This window comes from Pristiophorus japonicus, chromosome 10 (genome assembly GCF_044704955.1).
Source record: "Pristiophorus japonicus isolate sPriJap1 chromosome 10, sPriJap1.hap1, whole genome shotgun sequence".
Classification (NCBI taxonomy): Eukaryota; Metazoa; Chordata; class Chondrichthyes; family Pristiophoridae; genus Pristiophorus; species Pristiophorus japonicus.
The window spans coordinates 144,373,330-144,397,668 of NC_091986.1; the positions used below are offsets into that span (position 1 = coordinate 144,373,330).

The following is a 24,339-nucleotide window of genomic DNA, read 5'->3' on the forward strand; positions in this document are numbered from 1 at the left end:
TGGTCAGAAAAAGGTTTTTTATTCAACATAACCTTGTTGCGCATTGTCCCAGATAGCTGGACTGTTACACACTGGTGATTCCTTAACATGAAAGGGTTAAATAAAACTTAACTTGAATCAACTTAAACTTTAACTGGCATCAAGGTGATGGCCATTATTGATGTCTGAGCTGCACACACACAGCATTGTTTCAGCGTTGTCAATCACAGCAATGTTCTTTCAGGCAAATCGATCAGTTATGAGATCCTGACGTCAGAGTCTTGCAGCTATGTAGCCACCACGGGCCCTTTCCTGCGGTCTGGAGGGGGGCGTGGGCATGGTTGCATAGTCAGCCTGATTGTCTGGCCCTAGCTCAGTGTCCAGCCCCTCGTCCTCCTCTTCCTCTTTCTCCTGAGGTGGACCATCTGTCCCTTATGGCAATTCTTGTCCCCTCCTGATAGCCAGATTGTGCAGCATGGAGCACACAACCATGAATTTAGCTACCTACTCAAGGTTGTATTGTAGCTCCCCTCCTGAGTGCTCCAGGCATCTAGAGCACTGCTTATAGAATGCATCCGGGATTGTTTCTTAGAACAGTATGTTACAGAACCTACAAAGGAGCAAGCTATCTTAGATCTGGTCCTGTGTAATGAGTCAGGAAAAATAAATGATCTCCGAGTAAAAGATCCTCTCGGAATGAGTGATCACAGTATGGTTGAATTTCTAATACAGATTGAGGGTAAGGAAGTTGTGTCAGAAACGAGCGTACTATGCTTAAACAAAGGGGACGACAGTGGGATGAGGACAGAGTTGGCTAAAGTAGACTGGAAACACAGACTAAACGGTGGCACAATTGAGGAACAGTGGAGCACTTTTAAGGAGCTCTTTCATAGTGCGCAACAAAAATATATTCCAGTGAAAAAGAAGGGTGGTAAGAGAAGGGATAACCAGTTGTGGATAACCAAGGAAATAAAGGAGAGTATCAAATCAAAGACCAATGCGTATAAGGTGGCCAAGGTTAGTGGGAAACTAGAAGATTGGGAAAATTTTAAACAACAGCAAAGAATGACTAAAAAAGCAATAAAGATAGGAAAGATAGATTACGAAAGTAAACTTGCGCAAAACATAAAAACAGATAGTAAAAGCTTTTACAGATATATAAAACGGAAAAGAGTGACTAAAGTAAATGTTGGTCCCTTAGAAGATGAGAAGGGGGGATTTAATAATGGGAAATGTGGAAATAGCCGAGACCTTAAACAATTATTTTGCTTTGGTCTTCACAGTGGAAGACACAAAAACCATGCCAAAAATTGCTGGTCATAGGAATGTGGGAAGGGAGGACCTTGAGACAATCACTATCACTAGGGGGGTAGTGCTGGAAAGGCTAATGTGACTCAAGGTAGACAAGTCCCCTGGTCCTGATGAAATGCATCCCAGGGTATTAAAAAAGAAGGCGGAAGTTATACCAGATGCATTCGTTATAATCTACCAAAATTCTCTGGACTCTGGGGAGGTACCAGCGGATTGGAAAGCAGCTAATGTAACGCCTCTGTTTAAAAAAGGGGGCAGACAAAAGGCAGGTAACTATAGGCCGGTTAGTTTAACATCTGTAGTGGGGAAAATGCTTGAAACTATCATTAAGGAAGAAATAGCGGGACATCGAGATAGGAATAGTGCAATCAAGCAGAAGCAGCATGGATTCATGAAGGGAAAATCATGTTTAACTAATTTACTGGAATTCTTTGAGGATATAACGAGCATGGTGGATAGAGGTGTACCGATGGATGTGGTGTATTTAGATTTCCAAAAGGCATTCGATAAGGTGCCACACAAAAGGTTACTGCAGAAGATAAAGGTACACGGAGTCAGAGGAAATGTATTAGCATGGATAGAGAATTGGCTGGCTAACAGAAAGCAGAGAGTCGGGATAAATGGGTCCTTTGAATTGGAAATCGGTGGTTAGTGGTGTGCCACAGGGATCGGTGCTGGGACCACAACTGTTTACAATATGCATAGGCGACCTGGAAGAGGGGACAGAGTGTAATGTAACAAAATTTGCAGATGACACAAAGATTAGTGGGAAAGCGGGTTGTGTAGAGGACACAGAGAGGCTGCAAAGAGATTTAGATAGGTTAAGCGAATGGGCTAAGGTTTGGCAGATGGAATACAATGTCGGAAAGTGTGAGGTCATCCACCTTGGGAAAAAAAAACAGTAAAAGGGAATATTATTTGAATGGGGAGAAATTACAACATGCTGAGGTGCAGAGGGACCTGGGGGTCCTTGTGCATGAATCCCAAAAAGTTAGTTTGCAGGTGCAGCAGGTAATCAGGAAGGTGAATGGAATGTTGGCCTTCATTGCGAGAGTGATGGAGTACAAAAGCAGGGAGGTCCTGCTGCAACTGTATAGGGTATTGGTAAGGCTGCACCTGGAGTACTGCGTGCAGTTTTGGTCACCTTACTTAAGGAAGGATATATTGGCTTTGGAGGGGATATAGAGATGATTCCCTTGGCTGATTCCGGAGATGAGGGTGTTACCTTATGATGATAGATTGAGTAGACTGGGTCTTTACTCGTGGAGTTCAGAAGGATGAGGGGTGATCTTATAGAAACATTTAAAATAATGAAAGGGATAGACAAGATAGAGGCGGAGAGGTTGTTTCCACTGGTCGGGGAGACTAGAACTAGGGGGCACAGTCTCAAAATACAGGGGAGCCAATTTAAAACCGAGTTGAGAAGGAATTTCTTCTCCCAGAGGGTTGTGAATCTGTGGAATTCTCTGCCCAAGGAAGCAGTTGAGGCTAGCTCATTGAATATATTCAAATCACAGATAGATAGATTTTTAACCAAGGGAATTAAGGGTTACGGGGAGCGGGCGGGTAAGTGGAGCTGAGTCCACGGCCAGATCAGCCATGATCTTATTGAAAGGCGGAGCAGGCTTGAGGGGCTAGATGGCCTCCTCCTGTTCCTAATTCTTATGTTCTTATGTTCTTAAGCACAGGTCTTGTTTCTGGACCACATTGCGTGTGTCTCTGTGGCTCTCGCTGCTCGGCCTTGATGTGGGTGTCATACAGGGGGGTCATCAGCCAGGTGGCTAGGCCATATCGGTTGTCACCAAGCATCCAGCATAGTCCTTGTGGCTGACTCTTAAACACGTCAGAGACAGCGTTCTCACGCAGGATGTGAGCCTCATCGAAGCTGCCTGGACATTTGGCATTCACTGCCATTATGATCTGGTTGTGGTCGACAACTAGTTGGACCTTCAGGGAGTGAAATCCTTTCCTGTTACGAAAAAGCTCTGGGTCCTGAGAAGATGCCCGCATTGCGATGTGAGTGCACTGTATTGCTCCCTGCACCCTGGGGAACTTAGCAACGTGGTAGAATGCTCCAGCACTGTCAGTCTGAACCTCTGTGGTCATGGGGAAGCTGATAAATTCCATCCTACGCACGTACAGGGCCTCTGTGGCCTGACTAATGCAGCGATGGGTGACATGGTGAGACAGAGGGGAAATCTCGATGGCAGAGACCCGAAAGGAACCGGATATGTAGAAAGACAGTGCCGCGATGACCTTGACCTCGACCAACAGTAATGACCTGATGGCAGGCTGCATATCTGGCCTGATGAGCTCGCATATTTCATTGATCACCACCTTGTGGAAGCAAAATCTCCGAAGGCAGGTGTGCTCCTCCACATCGAGGCAAGACCTCTTTTCCCTGTATGTGCAGGGTGTGTATGGGCTGGATCTCCTCCTCATTCTGGCACGTCTTATATTTGGCACGTAATGGTGTGCATTAGACGTTGTGCCATTTGCACTCTGCAGCATCTGCGTGTTAATCGATGCAGGCTGAGAAATGGCTGGCCCCATTCCAAAGAAAGAATAATAGCGATTGATCAGAAGCAATAATTTCCACACTAAAAGACACCTACACTAAACCCTAATCGTCCAGAGTCTGAAAACGTGTCTGTTGAGATGGTCACTTCACCTGAGAAGAACTCCAGAGTCAATCCAAACTCCCCCGAAGTTGAAGGAGCCTCTTCAATGAAGCAACCTGGGATTTGAAAAATGGCGTCCACACCACTGTGATTCATTCAGAAACATCGAAAATAGGTGGAGTAGGCCATTCGGCCCTTCGAGCCTGCACCGCCATTCAATGAGTTCATGGCTGAACATGCAACCTCAGTTCCACTTTTTCAGAGCAGTGTTTTGGGCGAGCGATATTGTGGGTGAGATGTGTGCGAGGTGGTGAAAGTGACGCTGGGTGATCTCCTGGGTGTTATTTTTGGCAAATGTGATCTTTACGACAAAATAAAGTGGGCGGTCGGTATGATTGAATCTTGGTGTTAATTACGTGCGGAAAGTAACGATATTGGTTTCGCCCATTCTGATGTTTCCGCCCAAAAAAAGTGGGCTGGCAGTATTAATTTTTCCCGGATTTATGTACATGGCGAAAGTAGCGGTCGCCGATAAGTGTCCGAAAAATGGGCGTCAGTTTCAATTTTGTTGCTAAATGGGTGATATCTGGGCATTATACCTCATTTCAGGTTATGCATGCAAAAATAACGGAAAATCTAGTCCCATATCTTTTTTTGTGTATACCATGCAAGTTATGTATGATGATTATTTTATTATGATTACTTCTTCATTAAGGAGGGAGAAGTGTAATATAGAGCTCCACCTGGTGGACTACTGCTCTACCTGGTGGAATACTGTGGTAATGCAACTACTCGTGTAAATACAGTAAAAGGATCACATGACAAGGTCACATGACATGTTCCTGTCGAGCCATCTTGTGTGTGTGTGTGTGTGTGTGTGTCGTACAGAATATATTACAATTGTCATGGTGTTAGCGCGAATGTACCCTTCCAAGAATCACTCGTCACTCAGAGTCGGTCCATACATCTAAACGGTTTATTACGCCGGTGGGGAGATGAAGCAACTGGTGGGTCCAGGTACCTCTCTCCAACGAACAAAGGGTTTCATGGATATTTATGTGTGCAACAGTTTACTACAATTACATCAGCCCATTTCGGCCGGACACTATCCAATCATATTGATTATAGATTACATAGAGATTCATTTAGACCAATAGATAGAGTTAGTCTCTAAACGTAAAATGGCTCATGTGTTGCCAGGAGATGTGTTGCTAAGAGTGTGTTGCTAGGAATTATTCATGTATCTTGTGACATGGTCCAGGCCCCCCTTATCTTACTGTCTTTGGGTGCTGTCTCTGGGTAGCCTCTTTATCTTAGTCCTGTTACAGAGTCATATTGTCCCAACATGAACCAGAACATTTTGTGTGCGGCCTAGTTGATTAGAGACAGTTGCAAGGTTTGCTTGTTAGTCTTGTGTGTGGGAAACAACAATTATCAATTTCCAGGAATGTGGTCTCTTTTAGCTAACAGAAATTCCTTGAGGCTTCACGGGCAGCCATTTTTATGATATTACAGTTACATATTTAGTTCTAACCTTATGCTACAGGTGCCACTGCCCTGGGGGAGAATTTTCCGCTATAACACATGGCTCACACAGAAATAATGAGCACATGGACTAAGTACTGATGAGCAACTGGCACTGAAGAAAGTTGTTCCAAGGAGTCGATGGCAATAGGAGAAAGTGCGCAGGACTGTTAAAAGAAAAGAAAAATACCTTAAGCTGGATTTAAGTAAAACAGATTGGAGAGAAGTAAGATTTCATGGGGAACAGAAGAAAGAAGTAAATGTAAGATAAGTGCTATGACGTGCTTTTGTCTTGGGATGTTTATGAAGAAAAAAGCCGCATTAAATAGGACGATTAAAAGATACAAAAATAGTTTTTTAAACACTAAAATAAAAGAAAGAGTTATAGCTATCGGGAAGAAGTTACAAGGGTAGATGCAAGAGAAATGTTTATTGATAGTGAATGAATAGTATTAGACTTGGTTAATGAGTCATCGCAGATCAGTGAAATGTTCAGGCTATCACAGGACCTCGAGAGGGAGACATCAGGAATCGGAGCGGGGGACCAGTATAATCAAGGACAGAGTTGCCATGATTTAGAGACAGGTGCTGAGGGGAGCCAAGGAAATGGAAAGAGTGAATGAATAAGTTGGTGAAATGAGTAAGAAAGGTAAGAAAACATGCAATGCTAATCAACAAATACGAAACACTGACCATCAATGAAGAAGAAAATAAAAGCCGAAATTCAACACTGTGGTCTCCATTTAATGGACCTCAAATGGTCATAACAATACCTATTTTAGCAAAACACAGGCCTACTGCTGAGTCGAGGACTTTTTTTGGCAACCACCTGATATCTGCGCAGGCCTCACTTCAATTTTAACGTTGACCTGAGTGGGGAAGCGGCTACATCTTTCCTGCCAGGCTCAAGGTAAGTGTATTTCTTTTCCTTGTACAAGAAAAATGTAGGCCTCACCTGCACTGGACTCCCCCTTCATCTTCCCAAACTGATGACCAACCTAGAGCCCTGTCAACACCCTGCCGTTCCCGCACTTATCTTGGGCACGGGATGCAACCTCTGAACCGCCCGATTTTAACAGTTGGGCTACCACTTCCCAGTGATTTTCCAACTGTTTTGATTGAGATGTTGGCCAGCGACATGTTTATCATGCCCGGTCATTTGGCTGGGCCTCCCACTGATGCTCCCTGATAGGCTGGCTGCTCACTAGTTTAAATTCCTGCCCACAGTTACTGTTGTGATGAAAACAGCAACAATCCCACAAACAGCAATGAGATAAATAACTAGGTAATCTGTTTTAGTGGTGTTGGTTAAGGGATAAATATTGACCCAAGGACTCCAGAAGAACATTTCTATGCCATTTTGAATAGGATGTGTTTAATTGTGACACCTAAAGCTCTGAGTGGTCCCCTTGGAGGATAAGACACACCCAGCAGTTTCCCTGGAATGTGTAATTAAATCTTCCCTGCCTACGTAGTCAGTAACTTTGCAAAGTGTAATTCGAGCCAGTCTGACTGCCGATTCCAGACAGAACAGATCTCACTTGGAACAGACAGGGTTCACTCTCATGGGTTAAGACCTTCTCCAAAACCTCCCCCCCACCCAAGCAAGTTCCTGTCTCCATCCCCCACCACCCAAGTCCCTGACCTTCCCCCGCAGCCCAACTTTCTGACCATCGCCGCCCCCGCCAAGTTTCTGATGTTCTCCCCCCACCCAACTGCTTGACCTTTCCCCGCCCCACCCGGTCCAAGTTCCTGACCTCCTCCTCCTCCCCCGCCCCCCATCCGAGTTCCTGACTTCTCTTCCTGCTCGAGTTCCTGATCTTCCCCCCCAACCCCGCCGGGTTCCTGACCTTCTCCCCCTACCCAAGTTACCTCTCCCACAGATTCATGACCTTCTCCCCCCCCCCCAATAAGTTCCTGACCTTACCCAGCCGCCTCACCATCCCCCCATAGCATTGTGTATGTCACAGATTGTTAACAGGTTTATTGGGGTATGGTGAATAGTAACAGTGTCGTGACTGTGTCCAGTTCAATCATGTCATTTGCCACACAAGCACCGAGCTTTCAGAGAAATCAACCAGGTGTAAGGGAGAGGAGAAGGGGTATGGTGCGGGAGAATGGTGCGGGAGTAAAGAGGATGGGGTTGGAAGAACGGGATCCGTCTTACCATCTGGATCATGGTCTCGCATCTTTAGACCTGGATCATGTGCTTCCCCCATCCCCACTGTGTTCTCCATGCACTTTACACCTCCCCCCACCGAGTTCCTGACCGCCTCTCCGAGTTCCCACTCTCTCTCGCCCTCCGATCACCTCTCCTGCGCCCCCTCTCCCCTCTCTCTCTCTCTGCCTCCCCTCTCTCTGTTCCTCCCAGTCTCTCAGAGCTTCCTCCCAGACTCTCTCTGCCCCACCTTCCCCCAATCCCTCTATCTCTACCCCCTCTCTGCCTCCTCTTGCTCTCTCTCTCTCTCTGCCCGCTCTCGCTATCTCTTTCTCTCACTTTCCCCCACTCTCTATCTCTCTCACACTCCCCCATTCTCTCTCACTCTCCCCCCAGTCTCTCACTCTCCCCCCCACTGTCTCTCACTCTCCCCTACTCTCCTCCCAGTCTCTCTCTCTCTGGGCTCCAGTCTGACTCTCTCTGCCCCAGTCTCACTCGCTCTCACCCCCCAGTTTCTTTCTCTCCCTCTCTCCACCGAGTCTCTCGCTCTCTGCCCCAGTCATTCTCTCTCTCGCTCTCTCCCCAGTCTCTCTCTCTCTCTCTCTCTCTCTCTACCCCCCCCCCACCCGCAGACTCTCTCTCTCCCTCGCGGTCTTTCTCTCTCCACCTCCATTTTCCTATCTCTCTAAGAAGACTATGGAAATGTTCATGTAGATCATCACAGCGATATTCTAGGCAAAAGTCCTTGAGGCTCCTTTAGTATAGTCATTGATTTTTGATAGATAACCCAAAAGCCCCAGTAGTAAGTGTTGTGTCTTTAATACTCTTATGAATGACTCCACGAGGTCTAGTATTGTACTTGAGCTGTTGTGACCTTAGTCCCATTTATTGTAACTCCAGAGTGAGGCACAAGCATGGTGAGCAGCCTTTTATACTGGGCCCTGCACACATATGCAGATGTCCCTCAGGCCTCCCACTGCAGTGCCCTCTGGTGGCACACCTTACGTGACTATACAGTTAGTATACACGGTCTACATACATGACAGTAAGCCCAGGCTTGAGCGGCAGCTCCAGACTCCACTACGTGGTTCAACCCAACTTTCGGCTTCCTCAGATATCGTACTGCGCATGTGCGACCAGATCGAGCGCAGCATACGCAGAAGGACACAAAAATGTTCATGCAGATATTCACTCCATTTTGAATCGTGCCATGGGATCTTTTATGTCTACCTGAAAGGAAAGACAAGGAAGCTGAAATTCATTACCTCACCGCCTGCTGCCGCTGACTGCCATCCACTGCCGCCGACATTCCTCCTGAAGATCCACCCAGTGCCACTTTGGAGGTGGCCTGGAGCGGGCTGGAGCAGGCAGGAGGAGCGAGCCACTGGGAACCATCCGCTGACGTCAGCGGACGGCCGAGTGGCACACCTAACCTCCCACCCGCCGAGCTCCCATATTCCTGAGGGCAGGATTCAACGGGACTTAGTGGCAGAACAGAGGTGGACCGCTGCGAGGAGGCTGTTCTATCCCAGACGGTAAGTATGAAGAACCTGAAAAAAAGGTAAGTGAATGTTCCACAGCAACATACCTGGATGGGGTTCCCTGAAGGATTTCCGACAGTTTTTTAATTTTTTACGTTGACTTTTTTTTCAGGTCTTCGACCCTCCGTGGACCCGACTCCATCCTCGGCGGCAGTTGGGCGGCAAGTGCCTCTGCCACCGAGAATGAGAGCTCACTCCAGCTGCCGCCCACATTGGCGGCATATGTCATCCATTTGCCGCCCACCGACCTTCAAGGGACCTCGGTGATAAATATCCTGCCCAAAGTACCGTCCGGTACCTTGGTGACCATCAGCGGCACTTTGGGCAGCACTTGGGCGGGCGAAGGCCTTGTTGAAAATCGGCCCCATGGCCTCCATTTAGCATCTTACCTCAAAGTCAGCACCTCAACCACTGCAGCAATGCTTAACTACTAGCCTAGATGATATGCACAAGTCCATGGACTTAAACTCATGACATTGCACACAGAGGCAAGAATGCTACCATGCTGTCTAGTCATTTGCCCAATCAAGGTTGTTTGAGTCTCTTTCTATACATGCTCATCAAATGTCTGCTGGGCTCTTTTTCCACAAGAGCCACCAAGTCTAATCAAATTCCCCTGCTCACTCCACATATCTTTTAATTTTTCTCTTTTTCAAGTAGCTATATAATTCCCTTTTATAATAATTTATGGGCTCTGCTTCAATTACAGTTTGTGGCAGAAAATTATACATTCTAACCACCTTCTGTGTGACAATTTTTTTTCTATTCTCCCCTTTTAAATCTTTTTATGAATATCTTAAATTTGCGCTTTCTCATCACTGTTTCACCAAAAAATGAAAACAATCTAAAACTGTTCACTTAGCATAATGCAAGGAAAACCTTCATAAATGTATTTCTTCACTCCAGGGGCTAATTCAGCATTTTACAATTACCTGTTTCCTTTATGGTTGGTTTAAATGATCTTATACATGAAATGAGAGATTCAGATGTTACTGAGGTAGGGGGTATTATAAAAACAAATGAGGCTGCCACCCGGGAAGAGTGGAATATATTTTGTATTCCCTGGTTTGCCATTTCATATTTTCTTCAGAGTTAGTTATTTCTGTGTTTGTGTTCTGAGGCAATAAAAACAGACTGACTGACAGGTAGTAAATCTGTTAATTGGCAGACTGGCAAAGAATTATTGTGTCAGCAAAAGTAAAATAATAAAGAGCCAATAAATAGTATTCAAAAAATTATTTTGTTTAGCAGGGGAATAATTGTTAAAACATTACAATTTGGTTCTCAATAAATGCCATATTGAAACCCATTTTAAAAGCTCTTATCTGCAATGTTCATTCAAGCACACAATGAACATTCAAAGCAATCTCAATTTATTTAGCAAGTTTGGACCAGTACAGAGCTGAATTTTCCAACCTGACCTCACAGCAGGTATTCTTATTTTCACATGGCCTGAAATAGCGACGATCCCATGTTATTTTTGAAGAATTTAAATTGTACAATTTTCATTGTGAATCTTCACCGAGTGTAAGATCAAAAGATAAACCACAAATCTGAAATAAAAAAGGAAAATACTAGAAATACACAATGAGTCTGTTGGCATCTGGATGAGCAAGATTCATTTTGGGAAGGTTCTTTATCAGAACTTATGAATAGTTCTAGTGAAGGCTCTCACCCCAAAACAATAAGCCTATCTTTCCCTTTTGGATACTGACTGACCTGTATATAGGCTGCATGTCAAATTTGAGGCCTCTCCTCTCCCTCCAGGAAAACAATATTGTTAATCATATATAAGTCCAGGGTGGATGCCCAACATGCTGAATGCACAAACTTGTATCGCTTTCACATGGAAGCCGTTAGAACACCATATTGACGAATCTTCTGCCTCCTTGTACATAACATTGGAAGGTGGACTCGGTGGTGTGAGAGAACATAAGAACATAAGAATTAGGAACAGGAGTAGGCCATCTAGCCCCTCGAGCCTCCTCCGCCATTCAATAAGATCATGATTGATCTGGTCGTGGACTCAGCTCCACTTACCCGCCCGCTCCCCGTAACCCTTAATTCCTTTATTGGTTAAAAATCTATCTATCTCTGACTTGAAAACACTCAATGAGCCAGCCTCAACCGCTTCCTTGGGCAGAGAATTCCACAGATTCACAACCCTCTGGGAGAAGAAATTCTTTCTCAACTCGGTTTTAAATTGGCTCCTCCGTATTTTGAGGCTGTGGCCCCTAGTTCTAGACTCCCCTACCAGTGGAAACAACTTCTCAGCCTCTATCTTGTCTATCCCTTTCATGATTTTAAATGTTTCTATAAGATCACCCCTCATCCTTCTGAACTCCAACGAGTAAAGACCCAGTCTACTCAATCTATCATCATAAGGTAACCCCCTCATTTCTGGAATCAGCCGAGTGAATCGTCTCTGTACCCCTTCCAAAGCTAGTATATCCTTCCTTAAGTATGGTGACCAAAACTGCACGCAGTACTCCAGGTGCGGCCTTACAAATACCTTATACAGTTGCAGCAAGACCTCCCTGCTTTTGTACTCCATCCCTCTCGCAATGAAGGCCAACATTCTATTCGCCTTCCTGATTACCTGCTTCACCTGCAAACTAACCTTTTGGGATTCATGCACTGTGGCGCAATGGGTTAGGGCGTTTGGCTGTTAACCGATAGGTTGGTGTTTACTGTTTAGCCGCTTCCCTTCGATAGCTCAGTTGGTAGAGCGGAGGACTGTAGTGGAATACTCAAAGTCATCCTTAGGTCGCTGGTTCAATTCCGGCTCGAAGGAGCTAGTGTACTTTTTGCATCATCACGCCCGGCAACCAAATTTTAATTTGATTTTACGTTTTAAAGTTTAATTTGTTTTAATTGCCAGTGCTTTTAGTGTCCCCTTCCCTTTTATAGGGGGCACTGGGAAAAAAAGGTGATTTTAGTGCCCAAAAAAAACCCAAAAAAAAAAGAAAAACACAAAAAAAAAACCCCAAAAAACCAAAAAAAGAGGGCCTTGTAAATGTCTGGTGTGTCATCCAGGTCGGGTGGCACCGATTAATGTTTTTGTTTTGCAGATAAACTCCAAAAAGAGTTTCATGCACAAGGACCCCCAGGTCCCTCTGCACCACAGCATGTTGTAATTTCTCCCCATTCAAATAATATTCCCTTTTACTGTTTTTTTTCCTAAGGTGGATGACCTCACACTTTCCGACATTGTATTCCATCTGCCAAACCTTAGCCCATTCGCTTAACCTATCCAAATCTCCTTGCAGCCTCTGTGTCCTCTACACAACCCGCTTTCCCACTAATCTTAGTGTCATCTGCAAATTTTGTTACACTACACTCTGTCCCCTCTTCTAGATCATCTATGTATATTGTAAACAGTTGTGGTCCCAGCACCGATCCCTGTGGCACACCACTAACCACTGATTTCCAACCGGAAAAGGACCCATTTATCCCGACTCTCTGCTTTCTGTTCACCAGCCAATTCTCTATCCATGCTAATACATTTCCACTGACTCCGTGTACCTTTATCTTCTGCAGTAACCTTTTGTGTGGCACCTTATCAAATGCCTTTTGGAAATCTAAATACACCACATCCATCGGTACACCTCTATCCACCATGCTCGTTATATCCTCAAGGAATTCCAGTAAATTAGTTAAACATGATTTCCCCTTCATGAATCTATGCTGCGTCTGCTTGATTGCACTATTCCTATCTAGATGTCCCGCTATTTCTTCCTTAATGATAGCTTCAAGCATTTTCCCCACTACCGATGTTAAACTAACCGGCCTATAGTTACTTGCCTTTTGCCTGCCCCCTTTTTTAAACAGAGGCATTACATTAGCTGCTTTCCAATCCGCTGGTACCTCCCCAGAGTCCAGAGAATTTTGGTAGATTATAACGAATGCATCTGCTATAACTTCTGCCATCTCTTTTAATACCCTGGGATGCATTTCATCAGGACCAGGGGACTTGTCTACCTTCAGTCCCATTAGCCTGTCCAGCACTATCCCCCTAGTGATAGCGATTGTCTCAAGGTCCTCCCGTCCCACATTCCTGTGGCCTGCAAATTTTGGCATTGTTTTTGTGTCTTCTACTGTGAAGACGGAAGCAAAATAATTGTTTAAGGTCTCAGCCATTTCCACATTTCCCATTATTAAATCCCCCCTTTTCATCTTCTAAGGGATCAACATTTACTTTAGTCACTCTTTTCCATTTTATATATCTGTAAAAGCTTTTACTAACTGTTTTTATGTTTTGCGCAAGTTTACCTTCGTAATCTATCTTCCCTTTCTTTATTGCTTTTTTAGTCATTCTTTGCTGTTGCTTAAAATTTTCCCAATCCTTTAGTTTCCCACTAACCTTGGCAACCTTATACGTATTGGTCTTTGATTTGATACTTTCCTTTATTTCCTTGGTTATCCACGGCTGGTTATCCCTTCTCTTGCCGCCCTTCTTTTTCACTGGAATATATTTTTGTTGCGCACTATGAAAGAGCTCCTTAAAAATCCTCCACTGTTCCTCAATTGTGCCACCGTTTAGTCCTCATTTCCAGTCTACTTTAGCCAACTCAGCCCTCATCCCACTGTAGTCCCCTTTGTTTAAGCATAGTATGCGCGTTTCTGACACAGCTTCCTCATCCTCAATCTGTATTACAAATTCAACCATATTGTGATCACTCATTCCGAGAGGATCTTTTACTCCGAGATCGTTTATTTTTCCTGTCTCATTACACAGGACCAGATCTAAGATGGCTTGCTCCCTTGACGGTTCTGTTCCATACTGTTCTAAGAAACAATCCCGTATGCATTCTATGAATTCCTCCTCCAGGCTACCCAGTGCGATTTGATTTGACCAATCGATATGCAGGTTAAAATCCCCCATGACTACTGCCGTTCCTTTTTCACATGCCTCCATTATTCCCTTGATTATTGCCCGCCCCACCATGAAGTTATTATTTGGGGGCCTATGAACTATGCCGACCAGTGAACTTTTCCCCTTACTATCTCTAATCTCCACCCACAATGATTCAACATTTTGTTCATTGGAGCCAATATCATCCCTCACAACTGCCCTGATATCATCTTTTATTAACAGAGCTACCCCACCTCCTTTCCCTTCTTGCCTATCTTTCTGAATCGTCAGATACCCCTGTATGTTTAATTCCCAGTCTTGGCCACCTTCCAACCATGCTTCTGTAATGGCCACCAAATCATACCCATTTGTAATGAGCGAGTTTAACACTAACCAACTCACACAGAAGTGATTTCTTGGAACAGTGCTTATGGTCTTATGTGCACTGCAATTTGCTGCTGAGCATGTGGCATCTACACTGGAGATCTCAATTATACATGGCATAGGCACAATAGAAACATCTGTCATGAATGCTCCCATTATGACATAGGAGCTTTAGAGTTCAAACTCCAAGTTTAAATCATAGCCAACATCAATTTGCACAGAGACCTGTCACAGACAACTGTAATGGAAGGATTCTAAAAACTAATAGATGCCACTGATCTACAGTCACATGTATTGATGGGCATCATAAGGAGATTCTGTCCACCAGTGGCATGTGTACAGTAGTACAGAAACAGGTGGTTGGCACCCATAACAGAAGCAGTTGTATGGTACCATATGGTCCTGCTCAAGCACAGAGACAAACAACCAAGATCATTTCCACTGATGTGATTCCATAAAGGTTAGTCACTGACACAAATTGCAGGCATTCTGTGTCTCTTGCATCTCAAGTCTTTGCTATGCAGCCATCCAGTAGTGCAACTTTCTCAAGTAGAGATGAGCAGGGCACATCCACAACAAAGACAAAGGAGCAAATGCAGCAGCAAAATATATAAAATACATATATCACAGGCATTTCACAACTGAATAAAACTCATTGGGGGTCATTTTGACTTTGGACAATAGCGTAAAATGGGCAATATTAGATCAGCTGACCGTTATATATGGCTCCCGATTTTCATTTCCATATGACCGTTCATCAGAACTGGAAGATGTTAGAAATTACAGCTTTTAAGCAAATGCAGAGCCAAGGAAAAGAGAGTAGGGAAAGAACAAAAGGGAAAGGTCTGTGACATCTTCCAATTTTGATGAAAAGTCAGCGACATGAAATGTTTCTCTCTCCACAGCTGCCTGACCTACTGACTGTTTCCAGCATTTTCTGTTTTTAGTTTAGCACACTTTAACATGCAATGATACCTCAAGACTTTTGAATGATTGTGTCAAACAAATATAATATATAGGGGCAGAAATTCCTCTGGGGGTCTTCCCACGGGCAATTGCCTCCTTGCTGGAGATTTTTTACGAATTTACCTGGTGGTCGAGGAGGCGCCCTGATTTCCAATGTGGAGGCCTTCTCCCGCGCTGTGAAGTGCGCTCCCACCCCGAGAATTCCGACGCAGAAGATGCAGTCACGTGTGACTGCTCAGCCAATCAGGTAGGTAGTTCACAGGTTCCCATTAATAGCACTGAGACTCGCATATCTACACACTAATAAATAATAAAAAACGGATGTCACATAATTCAAATTAATTGAAATTGAAGTTAATAAATGCCTTAGAAAAAAACAATATATTTCCGATTTTTTAAAGTTTTGTAATTTGTGTTAAAAATGAAGTTACCTTAGTGGGCAGAATTTTTTTTATAATACAATGTGTTTACTTTATTTAATTTTATTGTGTTTATGTGTGTTTTAAAACACTTGCGCCTGTAAAAGTAGGCTATGCGGCTGCTTTTTCAGGCGCAAGATTTTTGAGGACATGTGCTGGGCAAGATATGCGTAAATCCCATAATCTTGCCCGTACAAATGTCCTTGCTCCCGATCTGTCATCCTTGCTCCTGAACTGGCTACGATCTGTCAAACTCCAGCTTGACAGATCGGAAAACCGATTTTCAGCACATGCTCATTGCGTGCTGAAAACCAGCTTTTCCGGTGCCTTCCCGGGTCCGTAGAAACTTCATATGGGCCCAGGATAGCTGAATTTCTACTCCATAATCTATTGATTATTATTCTAACGTAACTTATTTGGAAACCACTCTTTTTCTGCGACTGGCCACATACACATTTCTGAAAATTACAGTTTTTCTAAGCTTTAGCAAGACTTAATTATGCAACACATCCTGCTTCTTCCTTATATGGTAAAGTTCTAAAGGCAAAAATCAAAAAGGGCCACAGTACAACATAATCCTAAAAGGACAAAGAGTGTTAAAAAAACAAGCCGTAATGCTCTACGTCTCAATGCGAGGGGCATTCGTAATAAGGTGGATGAATTAATTGCGCAGATAGCTGTTAACGGATATGATGTAATTGGGATTACGGAGACATGGTTCCAGGGTGACCAAGGCTGGCAACTCAACATCCAGGGGTATTCAATATTCAGGAAAGATAGACTGAAAAGAAAAGGAGGTGGGGTAGCGTTGCTGGTTGAAGAGGAGATTAACGCAATAGTAAAGAAGGACATTAGCGTGGATGAGGTGGAATCTGCATGGGTAGAGCTGCAGAATACCAAAGGGCAGAAAACGCTAGTGGGAGTTGTGTACATGCCACCAAACAGTAGTAGAGGTTGGGGATGGCCTCACACAGGAAATTAGGGATGCGTGCAATAAAGGTACAGCAGTTACCATGGGTGACATAACTCTACATATAGATTGGGCTAAACAAACTGGTAGCAATAAGGTGGAGGAAGAGTTCCTGGAGTGTATAAGGGATGGTTTTCTGGACCAATATGTCGAGGAACCAACTAGAGAGCTGGCCATCCTAGACTGGGTGTTGTGTAATGAGAGAGGATTAATTAGCAATCTTCTTGTGCGAGGCCCCTTGGGGAAGTGACCATAATATGATAGAATTCTTCATTAAGATGGAGAGTGACACAGTTAATTCAGAGACTAGTGTCCTGAATTTAAAGAAAGGTAACTTCACTGTATGAGATGTGAATTGGCTATAACAGACTGGCAAATGATACTTAAAGGGTTGATGGTGGATAGGCAATGGCAGACATTTAAAGATCACATGGATGAACTTCAACAATTGTACATCCCTGTCTGGTGTAAAAATAATATGGGGAAGATGGCTCAACCGTGGCTTACAAGAGAAATTAGGGATAGTGTTAAATCCAAGGAATGGGCATATAAATTGGTCAAAAAAAGCAGCAAACCTCAGGACTGGGAGAAATTTAGAATTCAGCGCAGGAGGACAAAGGGTTTATTTAGGAGGGGGGGAAATAGAATATGAGAGTAAGCTTGCAGGGAACATAAAAACTGACTGCAAAAGCTTCTACAGATACGTCAAGAGAAAAAGATTAGTGAAGACAAATGTAGGTCCCTTGCAGTCAGATGCAGGTGAAATTATAATGGGGAACAAAGAAATGGCAGGCCAATTGAACAAATATTTGGTTCTGTCTTCACTAAGGAAGACACAAATAACCTTTCTGAAATACTGGGGACCGAGAGTCTAGCGAGAAGGAGGAACTAAAGGAAATCCTTATTAGTCAGCAAATTGTGTTAGGGAAATTGATGGGATTGAAGGATGATAAATCCCCAGGGCCTGATAGGCTGCATCCCAGAGTACTTAAGGAAGTGGCCCTAAAAATAGTGGATGCATTGGTTGTCATTTTCTAACATAGACTCTGGATCAGTTCCTATGGACTGGAGGGTAGCTAAAGTAACACCACTTTTTAAAAAGGGAGGGAGAGAGAAAACAGGGAATTATAGACCAATCAGCCTGACATCGGTGGTGGGGAAAATGCTGGAATCAATCATTAAAGATGTAATAGCAGTGCATTTGGAAAGCAGTGACAGGATCAGTCCAAGTCAGCATGGTTTTATGAAAGAGAAATCATGCTTGACAAATCTTCTAGAATTTTTTGAGGATGTAACTGGTAGAGTGGACAAGGCGGAGCCAGTGGATGTGGTGTATTTGGACTTTCAAAAGGCTTTTGACAAGGTTCCACACAAGAGATTAGTGTGCAAAATTAAAGCACATGATATTGGGGGTAATGTACTGATGTGGATAGAGAACTCGTTGGCAGACAGGAAACAAAGAGTAGGAATAAACGGGTCCTTTTCAGAATGGCAGGCAGTGACTAGTGGGGTACCGCAAGGTTCAGTGCTGGGACCCCAGCTAGTTACAATATACATTAATGATTTAGAAAAAGGAATTGAATGTAATATCTCCAAGTTTGCAGATGACACTAAGCTGAGTGGCAGTGTGAGCTGTGAGGAGGATGCTCAGAGGCTGCAGGTTAGGTGAGTGGGAAAATACATGGCAGATGCGGTATAATGTAGATGAATGTGAGATTATCCACTTTGGTGGTAAAAACAGGAAGGCAGATTATTATCTGAATGGTGACAGATTAGGAAAAGGGGAGGTGCAACGAGACCTGGGTGTCATGGTAAATCAGTCATTGAAAGTTGGCATGCAGGTACAGCAGGCGGTGAAGAAGGCAAATGGCATGTTGGCCTTCATCGCGAGAGGATTTGAGTATCGGAGCAGGGAGGTCTTACTGCAGTTGTACAAGGCCTTAATGAGGCCTCACCTGGAATATTGTGTTCAGTTTTGGTCTCCTAATCTGAGGAAGGACATTCTTGCTATTGAGGGAGTGCAGCAAAGGTTCACCAGACTGATTCCCGGGATATCAGGACTGACATATGAAGAAAGACTGGATCGATTAAGCTTATATTCACTGGAATTTAGAAGAATGAGAGGGGATCTCATAGAAACATATAAAATTCTGACAGGATTGGACAGGTTAGATGCTGGAAGAATGTTCCCGATGTTGGGGAAGTCCAGAACCAGGGGTCACAGTCTAAGGATAAGGGGTAAGCCATTTAGGACCGAGATGAGGAGAAACTTCTTCATTCAGAGAGTTGTAAGCGTGTGGAATTCTCTACCACAGAAAGTTGTTGAGGCCAGTTCGTTAGATATATTCAAAATAAAGTTAGATGTGACCCTTATGGCTAAAGGGATCAAGGGGTATGGAGAGAAAGCAGGAATGGGGTAGTGAAGTGCATGATCAACCATGATCATATTGAATGGTGGTGCAGACTCGAAGGGCTAAATGGCCTACACCTGCACCTATTTTCTATGTTTCTATATTTATTAGATGTTCATTATATGTCCAAAGAATATCTAATGGTGAATCTTCATTGACTGATGTTAGTGCTATGATTAGCGATACAAAAAAAATGGAACAAGTGGCTATGCAACCCTGAGGCATGTTCCTTGCACATGCATATTCCCTGTTATCTTGGACTCTACCAATATATTTAAACCCCTGAGCTAAGTTTCTGCAAGTTTCTCCCTACCTCACAAAGATTAAACGAGCAATGCTTCTGAATACTTTCCTAACCTCACATTTTTATTTTGGTTTGGTTTTCTCCCTTGGCTTGACATATCATAAGCTAAAGATGCATCACATATAAAGGGTTGGAGGAGATATGAGGGCAATATCAAGATATTCTTTTTTGGTGGGGAAAGGGAAGTGAAGCCATAATGCATACCAAATAACGTGCCCACTTCACCCCCCAGTGGTTGCACCTATGTCTTCGTCCCAGCAGTTCCACAACATCATATTCCTTGCAGCATTTGATCCTCTCTATTTGCTCTTATGCTTAAATCCTTTAGGCCTGTTCCTCACCAGCTATTTGTGCAGCTATTTTTAAAGTTGTTAATTGACCCAGGATTAACAGCTTTAGTTTCGAGCCCTGTTCCCACAGGTGATAATTTTATTCTGAATTTCACAAGCACAAACTCATTTAATAAAAGCAGTTGAGCGTTACGGCATTGCTCTCTCTAATTTCCCTTCACTGCTGCTGAGCTGCCCATTATGCCAACATTGATTATGAACTTTGTTCATGTATGTGTTTGAATGAAGGTTCGGGCATTACTGTATAAAAATGGATTCCAACATGGATTTTATTGATGAGAAAGTTAGAACATTGTAACACTGGGCTGAATTTTAATCTGCTGGAGTGTGTGGGTTTGGGTGAGAGTGGGGGGTTAAAAGCGACAAAATTGACAACGTGTTGGGAGGCTGGCTACAACCCGTTGACTTCTGCAGCGTGTTAGTCTGCATGCAAGCATCATCATCAAGAGAGGCGGGTGTTAATCACTGAATTAGAGCAATATTGACATGGGATTTCTACTTTAACTTTGGGTCCACAGGTTTCCCGGGATTCTTGGAAGAGCCAGTGAAAGCAAGGCGAGAGCATAGCAACAATTGAGGGGGCTGAGGCAATCCCTGAATTTCTGAAGTGTGTTCAGGAGAACTTTCTTAATCAGTATGTTTCCAGCCCAATGAGGAAGGAGGCATTGTTGAATCTGGCTCTGGATCCGAGGTAGGTCAATTGGAGCAGTTGTCAGCAGGTGAACATTTAGGGAACAGTGATCATAGTATCATAAGGTTTAGATTAGCTATGGAAAAGGACAGAGAGCAATCTAGATTAAAAATACTTAATTAGAGGAAGGCAAATTTCAGTAGATGAGAACGGATCTAGCCCGGGTAAATTAGAATCAAAAATTGGCAGGCAAAACTGTAGTGGAACAATGGGCTTCCTTTAATGAGGAAATTGTTCAGATAGAGTCGAGGTACATCCCCACTAGGGGGAAAGGTAGAGCAGTGGAAGTCAGAGCTCCCTGGATGAGAAAAGAGATAGAAAAGAAAGAAAAAAAAGACTTGGACTTATATAGCACCTTTCATGACCACCGGACATCGCAAAGTGTTTTACAGCCAATTAAGCACTTTTGGAGTGTAGTGACTGTTGAAATGTTGGAAATGCAGCAACCAATCTGCGCACAAGCAAGCTTCCACAAACAGCAATGTGATAATACCAGATAATCTGTTTTTTTTGTTTGTTGATTGAGGGATAAATATTGGCCAGGACACGAAGGATAACTCCCCTGCTCTTCTTCGAAGTAGTGTCATGGGATCTTTTGCATCCACCTGAGAGGCAGACGGGGCCTCAGTTTAACATCTCATCTGAAAGACGGCACCTCCGACAGTGCAGCACTCCCTTAACACTGCATTGGAGTGCCAGCCTAGATTTTAGTGCTCAAGTTCCTGGAGATGACAGTGTGGGACTAGAGAGTAAGATGAAGCAGAAAAAGAGCACATATGACAGATGTCAAGCCGAAAATACATCTGCGAATCAGGTTAAGTATAGGAAGTTCAGTAGAGGAGTGAAAAAGAAAATAAGAGAGGCAAAGAGAGGGTTTGCGAATAGAATGGCAGCTAACATAAAAGGTAATCTAAAAGTCTTCTATAGGCATTTAAATAGTGAATGGGTAGTAAGAGGGGTTGGGCCGATTAGGGACCAAAAAGGAGAGCTATGCATGGAGGCAGAGGGTATGGCTGAAGTATTAAACGAGTGCTGTGCATCTAACTTCTGCCAAGGAAGAAGATGCTGCCATAGATATAGTAAAGGAGGAGGTAGAGGAGATACTGGATGGGATAAGAATTGATAAAGATAAGGTACTAGAAAGTAGATAAGTCACCAGGATCAGGTGGGATGCATCCTAGGATGCTGAGGGAAGTGAAGGAAGAAATCAGGGAGTTACTGGCCATAACATTCCAATCCTCCTTAGAAATGGGGGTGATGCCATAGAACTGGAGAAATGCAAATGTTACAGCCTTGTTCAAAAAAGAGTGTAAAGATAAACCCAGCAAATATAGGCCGGTCAGTTTAGCCTCATTAGTGGGGAAGCTTTTAGAAACAGTAATCAGGGACAAAATTAACGGTCACTTGGACAAGTGTGGATTAATTAAGGAAAGCCAGCACAGATTTGTTAAAGGCAAATCGTGTTTAACCAACTTGAACGACTTTTTTATGATGTAACAGGGAAGGTTGATGAGGGAAATGCAGTTGACATAGTGTACATGGATTTCCAAAAGGCGTTCAACAAAGTGTCACATAATAAGCTTGCCAGCAAAGTTGAAGCCCATGGAGTATAAAGGGACAGTGGCAGCATGGAGATGTAATTGGCTAAGTGACAGGAAACAGAGAGTAGTGGTGAACGATTGTTTTTCGGACTGGAAGAAGGTATACAGTGGTGTTCCCCGGGAGTTGGTTCGAGGACAACGGCTCTTGATATATATTCATGACTAGGATGTGGGTGTACAGGGCACAATTTCAAAATTTGCAGATGAAACAAAACTTGGAAGTATAGTGAACAGTGATGAGGATAGTGATAGACTTCAAGAGGGCATAGACAGGCTGGTGAAATGGGCGGACACATGGCAGACGAAATTTAACGCAGAAAAGTGTGAAGTGGTACATTTTGGTAGATAGAATGAGGAGAGGAAATATAAACTAAAGGGTACAATCCTTAAGAGGGTGCATGAACAGAGAGACCTAGGGGTATATGTGCACAAATTTTGAAGGTAGCGGGGCAGGTTGTTAAAGCAGTTAAAAAAGCTTATGAGATCCTTGGCTTCATGAATAGAGGTATAGAGTACAAAAGCATGGAAATTATGATGAACCTGTATAAAACATTGGTTCGGCCTCAACTGGAGTACTGTGTCCAATTCTGGACACCGTACTTTCGGAAGGATGTGAAGGACTTAAAGATTTATAAGAATGATTCCAGAGATGAGGGACTTTAGTTACATGGATAGACTGGAGAAGCTGGGGTTGTTCTCCTTGGAGCAGAGAAGATTGAGAGGAGATTTGATAGAGGTGTTCAAAATCATGAGGGGTCTGGACAGAGTAGATAGAGAGAAACTGTTCCCATTGGCAGAAGGGTCGCGATCCAGAGGACACAGATTGAAAGTGATTCGCAGAAAAACCGAAGGCGACAGAAGAAAAAACTTTTTTACACAGCGAGTGGTTAGGATCTGGAATGCACTGCCTGAAAGGGTGGTGGAGACAGACTCAATCACTGCTTTCAAAAGGAGTTGGCTAAGTACCTGAAAGAAAAAGAATTGCAGGGTTATGGAGAAAGGGTGGGGGAGTGGGACTAGCTGAGAGAGCCGGCACGAGCTTGATGGGCCGAATGGCCTCCTTCCATGCTGTAACTATTCTATGATTCTCAGGGAAAAATGTCATAAATACTCAGTACTCAAGCTGCTTTCTTACCTGTGGCACCAAGCTCCTGCTGCTTATCTCCTGGGCAACCTCCAACCAAGCTTTCTTTGTGTCACCAGCAGGCTTCTTCCTTCCATCACTAGGGAACAGTATCCCCCTTCGGGTCCTTACAGCCCCCAGCAGCACATCCAGGGAGGCATTACTGTAGCAGGTCTTTGCCCATCTCAACTCTAGTTTTTTGTCTCTCCATTGCATCTCCAACTGCTTGAACTTGCAAATTTGGAGCGTCCCTTTAAATACTGGAGTTGTGATTGCATCATGTGGGTCGTTATCACACCCACTGATGCTAATTGAATGGGAAACCCAGAAATAAAATGATAATGAGGTGGCTGAGTTAAAAAGCCACTGACGAACGCGCGGCACTTACTTCCATAGAAATATAGAAACATAGAAAATAGGTGCAGGAGTAGGCCATTCGGCCCTTCGAGCCTGCACCACCATTCAATGAGTTCATGGCTGAACATGCAACTTCAGTACCCCATTCCTGCTTTCTCGCCATACCCCTTGATCCCCCTAGTAGTAAGGACTACATCTAACTCCTTTTTGAATATATTTAGTGAATTGGCCTCAACAACTTTCTGTGGTAGAGAATTCTACAGGTTCACCACTCTCTGGGTGAAGAAGTTTCTCCTCATCTCGGTCCTAAATGGCTTACCCCATTCCAGTTTTCCCATCTCAGTCGCTGCCCCCCGCAGCCCGTCTGTGAATTAAATTCCAACCCTCTAATTCCCCGACAGCCAAACCACGCTTGTAAATGGTATATATTCAGTTTATATTGCTTTTCACCAGTGCAGACCAATTGCCAAACCAGTAGTAAATGTACTGCAACTTTAATGATTTATTTTGCTTTAGTCTTTCAAAAAAAGAGAGAAATATATGTAAATATTTATTAAAAATGAAACATGACATTTAATATATGCTTTTATGGTTCTAGCTTTAACCGTAAAATCTACAGGTCATTGTGAAGAATTCGATATATGACCATGTAATGTTGCTGAGCATTGTTCGCACTTAAAAACCCCAGAGGCTGGTTATTTATCTTATCGGCAAAAAGCTTAAAATATGAAATAAAAGCCTTATTCGTGTAGATATCTAGGCTGCAGTCTTTTG

At 43.7% G+C, this 24,339-nt stretch overlaps 1 long non-coding RNA gene and 1 other non-coding gene across 3 annotated transcripts in view; one reads left to right on the forward strand and one right to left on the reverse strand.

Moving 5' to 3' along the window:
- LOC139274816 (uncharacterized) overlaps positions 1-15,550 on the reverse strand; it is a 237,128-nt gene extending 221,578 nt beyond the window's left edge. For both annotated transcript variants that reach the window (XR_011595617.1, XR_011595618.1), the window contains exon 1: positions 15,463-15,550. This is a non-coding gene — a long non-coding RNA (uncharacterized lncRNA). The remainder of the gene's footprint in view (positions 1-15,462) is intronic.
- On the forward strand, positions 11,840-11,928 carry trnay-gua (transfer RNA tyrosine (anticodon GUA)). The gene is given in 2 exon segments: positions 11,840-11,876; positions 11,893-11,928. It is a non-coding gene; the product is annotated as a tRNA-Tyr (tRNA).
- Positions 15,551-24,339: the final 8,789 nt, after the last annotated feature.